Raw genomic sequence first — 6,212 nt, forward strand, 5'->3', positions numbered from 1 at the left:
CCAGCCTGGGCAATAAGAGCAAAACTCCCTCTCAGAAAAAAAAAAAAAAAAGTCAGGCAGCATGACTACATTGGATTTAGATTCGTTGAGGCAGTTGCTAAGGTCAGCCTAGGTTCAGAAGGAGACCCCACTTCACAACAGAGACGTGTTAGCATCACATCATAAGAACAGCATGAGAAATGAGATGTTTTTGGGAAATACCATCTGCCACATAGCCTAGTTGATGTTTAGGGCTCTGACCATTCAGATTAGAAATGTATTCCTTATTTATTTATTTATTTTTCCTCGAGACGGAGTCTTGCTGTCCCCAGGCTGGAGTGCAATGGTGTGATCTCAGTTCACTGCAACCTCCACCTCCTGGGTTCAAGCGATTCTCCTGCCTCAGCCTACCGAGTAGCTGGCATTACAGGTGCCTACCACCATGACCAGTTAATTTTTTATATTTTTAGCAGAGATGGGGTTCCACCATGTTGGCCAGGCTGGTCTTGAACTCCTGACCTCGTGATCTGCCCTCCTTGGCCTCCCAAAGTGCTGGGATTACAGGGGTAAGCCACCGTGCCCAGCCCAGAAACTTCTTCCTCACTGAGGAGGTAGGAAGGACTGGGACCTGAGATACGCATGGCTGGGAAGAGTGCCTAAAGTTTTATTTTCTCATACCACCCCTACCTTTTTTTTTTTACAGTTATTCATTTAGAGACTCCTTTCCACTCCACTCTTTAACTTTCTTGCCTTCCTTGACCCATGACAAAAATTCAAACTGTTTTTTTCTGTTTTGTTTTTTGGGGGAGACAGGGTCTCACTCTATTGCCCGGGCTGAGTGCAGTGGCACGATCACAGCTCACTGTAGCCTCAACCTCCTGGACTCAAGTGATCCTCCCACCTCAGCCTCCCTACAGGCGAGAGCTACCACACCCAGTTAATTTTTTAATTTTTTGTGGAGACAGGGTCTCACTATGTTGCCCAGGCTGGTTTCAAACTCCTGGACTCAAGCAGTCCTCCTGCCTCAGCCTCCCAAAGTGCTGGGATTACAGGCATAAGCCACCATGCCTGGCCTGCAAACTCTCTGGTTTTGATATTGAGATAGGACTAGGTTGATGGGTAAAAAGGTACATATGTGGATACTCTGGAAAGACCCCTACCCAATCAACCATTTTCCAAAACGAAGTAAAACAAAACTACAATCTAACACTTTATTTTACTATGCCATAAAAATCTGCATGAAAGTTAAATTTGTCTTAAAACTGCATCAAATGCTAAATTCAAATAAAATAGAAGTGCTATCTTATGAATCATGTATCACCTTAGTGGAAATTCATTTGGGTTTGAAATCAGGGGGAAAGGGTGACTGGCAATGGAGTTGAGAGGCTGGTAAGGGACAGGGTAGAGGTGAAGAGAACAGCAGAAACAGCAGAAGCTATAATTACCTGGAACATCGCCTGTATTATAATTGACCAAGAGTTGGTCTTTGTAAGCAGTTTCCATGCTTTCCCAGGTGTAAACCCACAGTATCAGCTTGGGGATCACAGACCCTTTTACGCCCCTCACTCAGAGACCAACCACCAAAGCCAAGGCTTCTCTTTCACCCTGCCACTCAATAGAAATTCCCCTTTCCTCTGAGTCCTCCTATAGATAATTCATATTTTCTAATTAATAACAATGACAACTAATATACTAACATTTGTTAACAGCCTACTATGTGCCAAGTACTATGTTAAAAACTCACTTTATCTCACGTAATTTTTATGAAAATAATCTATGAGGCAGATCCTGGTAACTACCCCTACTTCACACATGAGGATGCTGGAGGCACAGAGAAGTTAAGGAATTTGTCCAAGGCAGCATAGCTAGTAAGGCCTGAAGCTGGGATTGGAACCCAAGCAGCATGACCCTGGCGCCCATGCCTTTAACCATTGCATTAGGGTATACTTATTGTAGGAAAAGATCATCCTAAATACTTTTTTAAAAATTACTTATTTTATTTTATTATTATTATTTTTTTGAGATGGAGTCTTGCTCTGTCACCAGGCTGGAGTGCAGTGGCACGATCTCGGCTCTCTGCAACCTCCAACTCCCTGGTTCAAGCGATTCTCCCATCTCAGCCTCTCGAGTAACTGGGATTACAGGCGTGTGCCACCACACCCAGCTAATTTTTGTATTTTTAGTAGAGATGGGATTTCACCATGTTGGCCAGGATGGTCTCAACCTCCTGACCTTGTGATCCGCCTGACTTGGCCTCCCAAAGTGCTGGGATTACAGGCGTGAGCCACCGAGGCCGGTCAATACTTTTGTTAATTAAAAAAATTATAAACTTGATGAGCTAAAACTCCACTTAAAATATTTTCTGGGATAAAAGTGGCTAGTCTAAAGTAGGAGTAATAAAACAAGATTATATGTAAATAAAATGAGGAACAAAACCAGACTAGTATATTGAAACAGTAAAAAGTAATTTTTCTACAAAAGGCTATTGTCTCAGTCAAAACAAGAAGAAAGAAGGCCGGGCGCGGTGGCTCAAGCCTGTAATCCCAGCACTTTGGGAGGCCGAGACGGGCGGATCACGAGGTCAGGAGATCGAGACCATCCTGGCTAACACGGTGAAACCCTGTCTCTACTAAAAATACAAAAAACTAGCCGGGCGAGGTGGCGGGCGCCTGTAGTCCCAGCTACTCGGAGGCTGAGGCAGGAGAATGGCGGAAACCCGGGAGGCGGAGCTTGCAGTGAGCTGAGATCCGGCCACCGCACTCCAGCCCGGGTGACAGAGCAAGACTCCGCCTCAAAAAAAAAAAAAAAAAAAAAAAAAAAAAAAAAAAAAAAAAAGAAGAAAGAATACATGTTAATAAGATTTGAATAACACAAAATAGACTTGGCATTTAAAAAAATATTATTTCTATATATGTATATGTAAGTAAATTTTGATACCCAAATGTGTACTTGCTGATAAAAATATAAAGCGCTGTGACAGATCAAATAACCGGAAAAGAAATACAAGAAATTACACCCCAAAAGATGCCTGCTCCTTATGGGTTTACAAAAATTTTGTAAACTTTCGAAGAACAAGAAAAAAATTCCTGTTATATAAACTTTGAAAGTATGTGAGTGCTCATGTGCGTTGTATGTTACCCAGTTCGTTTTGTGAAGAGAAAATGATGCATTTCAAAATCTGAATAGGAAACTGAAATCAAATCTCATTTATGAACACTAATGTTAAGATTTCAACTTGATAGAAAAAAAGAAAAATACTTTATTAAACACAAGGAGTTGATTTAACTTATAGCAAGGTTTATTTGGAGTACATTATACTTTATTCCAAAGACACAAAACTGGTACACAGAAGAAGTGATAACATAACATGTCACATTGACAGGAAAAACAAATATATGTATACATATAATAATTATCCAAAGAGATTTTTTTTTTTGAGATGGAATCTCTTCCTGTTGCCCAGGCTGCAGTGTAGTGCTGTGATCTCGACTCACTGCAACCTCCGCCTGTGGAGTTCAAGTGATTCTCCTGCCTCAGGCTTCTGAGTAGCTGGGATTACAGGCGCCTGCCACTACGCCCGGCTAATTTTTGTATTTTTAGTGGAGATGGGGTTTCGGCATGTTGGCCAGGGTGGTCTCGAATTCCTAACCTCAAGTGATCCACCCACCTCAGACTCCCGAAGTGCTAGGATTACAGGTGTGAGCCACGGCGCCTGCCCATCCAAAGAGATTTTAATAAGCTATTTGCTATAATTCTCATTCTCTTCTTGATTAAATTCTAAAAAATCAGGTGTTAGTAATTTCTGGATTGTTTTTTGTCCTATGGGATTTACTTCCGTAATGCACCAGAAAGGCAGGTTGCCTGGTTTGCCTTGTTCAAACCCATTTTGCTTATGTGATAATATATCCTTTACTCCAAGAGAAGGAATAATTTGTTTTACAGATGACATGACTACAAACCTAGAAATCTAAGGAAATCAACTGAAAATTACTGAAAGTAATGAGTTCAGTTGCAGGACTTAACCCTAATACCTCTAAAACATTTGTATGTATGTACATGTGTGTATGTGTGTATATATATTATATATTGTATGTACGTATACTGTTTTAAGTATATATGCCAATATTAAACTGATATCTAATAGGGAAATACAAAAAATAAATTTTATTGTTGCTAGTACAACCAAAAAACAGATTAAACACATGGGGTTGATTTAACTTATAGTAAGGTTTTCTCAGAGAAATTACAGAGGACGTTGCTAATAAATCAAGTTCCATATCTGATTAGAAAAGTAAATAAAATATTATTTCCTAGGTTAACATGTAGATTTACCAGTTAAAGCCTCGGCAGGCTAACTTCAAGTATCTGACAAAGTAAGAGGGCAATTCAGCTGGATAATAACAAGAAGAATGCCAAAGAATTCTTATTTTAGAGGATGTAATGATTATTGACTCACCCTATTGTACATTTTTGGTCATACTAAATTTTAATAAATGTTACAAAGTGATCATTATAAAAGTAGTGGAGCATTAAGTTAAAAATAGAATAAGTTACTTAATCCGAAATAGAGATTAAACACATTAATTCAAACACTAAGGGCTTAATATATGACAAAATGGAGTACAGTAAGGAAAAGAATCATGACAAAATGCTATTGGTATAAAGAAGCATTTACATATATATTTATACATATATGTGTGTGTGTGTGTGTATATATATGGAGAGAGAGAGAGAGTGCGCACAATTAAGAATGGTATTTTAGAATCAGATAGTCTTTGGCAAGTTCCTTAAAATTTCTGTCTCCCTTTCCTTAGTGGTAAAATGGGACCCGTACTACCTAGCTTGAGGGTAATTTTGCAGAATAACTCAGATATTGTATATACAGCACTTAGCATAATGCCAGGAACATAGTAAACAGTTATTATCATGAGTCAGAGTGCTAAATATAAACTAGAACCAACTGGTTAAATGCTCCAGAAACACGAACAGGAAAACATGTTCCCCGTGGAGGAAGGGAAACAAATTTCTGATTATGGAAGCATGCAGGACAGTATCCTAGACAAGATGGATGATCAAACTCTTAAAAAAAAAAAAAAAAAACTAGCCGGGCGAGGTGGCGGGCGCCTGTAGTCCCAGCTACTCGGGAGGCTGAGGCAGGAGAATGGCCTGAACCCGGGAGGCGGAGCTTGCAGTGAGCTGAGATCCGGCCACTGCACTCCAGCCTGGGCGACAGAGCAAGACTCCGTCTCAAAAAAAAAAAAAAAAGAAAGAAAAGAAAAACTGTATAAACAAACCATATTATTGAGAGTAAACGCAAATTGTTGAGCTCCTAAATGAAGTAGTTTTGGAAAGAGCAGTGGCAGGCCGGAGGAGATGGGCTAAGTTTCAGGATGGCCTGAAATCTCGCTATTTGTCAAACAGCCCTTCCAGAGCTGTGCCTGAGAAAGAAAGTTCATGGACAGTTCATGGACCTTTCATGTGACCCCAAAGGCAATCAATCCCAGTGAAAGTGGTCCCCCTTCCCATTCTATCATCCTCTTTGGCTAGGTCTGTCCAGAGCCCTGTGGCCCCTCCTTCTCCAGCTTGGGATGCAGAGGTGCTTCATGTGGGCTGGATGGACTTGTGGTTCTCACTGGTACCTGAGAGCTGTGCCATCACCCTCTGCTCCCAGGGCTGCTCCTCTGGCACATTTCCAGCCAATCCAGTGGCCCCTTTAGCTTGCCCAATGGTCCAATGTCTCTTTACTTCTTTACCTTAGCTGATGAATGTTCATTGCCTCACCTTTTTTTCGTTCTGCTAATGTGGAATTTCATGTCATTCCGACAGCCCCAGCCCAGTCAATAAACCCAATGCAACATCATAATTCATATCCCTAAATCCCACTTTTCCCTTCTTCATCTGGATAATTACTTTATCCTGTATGACTCAAGTCACTCCAGAAAGCCTTCTTTGACACATCCTAGCTGAGCTCAGAGTCTCTCTTGTAAGAATCAAGGCAGCTGGTACACCTTGATTAGACTGTAAATTTCTTGTGTGCCAGCGACAGTCACGGCTCTTAGGCATCTTTGTTCCAAGCACGGTGCCTGGCCCACAGTAGTCCTAAGAAAGGTTTGTGCCATTTTCTGCTGTCTCTCTCACTGCTGGGCACTAGCTTTGACACCACTGCCTGTCCTACTGAAACTGCATGTACTAGTTTGGGCAGTGGTTCTCCAGCCTGACTGTACATTGACACC

This window comes from Colobus angolensis, unplaced genomic scaffold, assembly GCF_000951035.1.
Source record: "Colobus angolensis palliatus isolate OR3802 unplaced genomic scaffold, Cang.pa_1.0 Scaffold245, whole genome shotgun sequence".
Classification (NCBI taxonomy): domain Eukaryota; kingdom Metazoa; phylum Chordata; class Mammalia; order Primates; family Cercopithecidae; genus Colobus; species Colobus angolensis.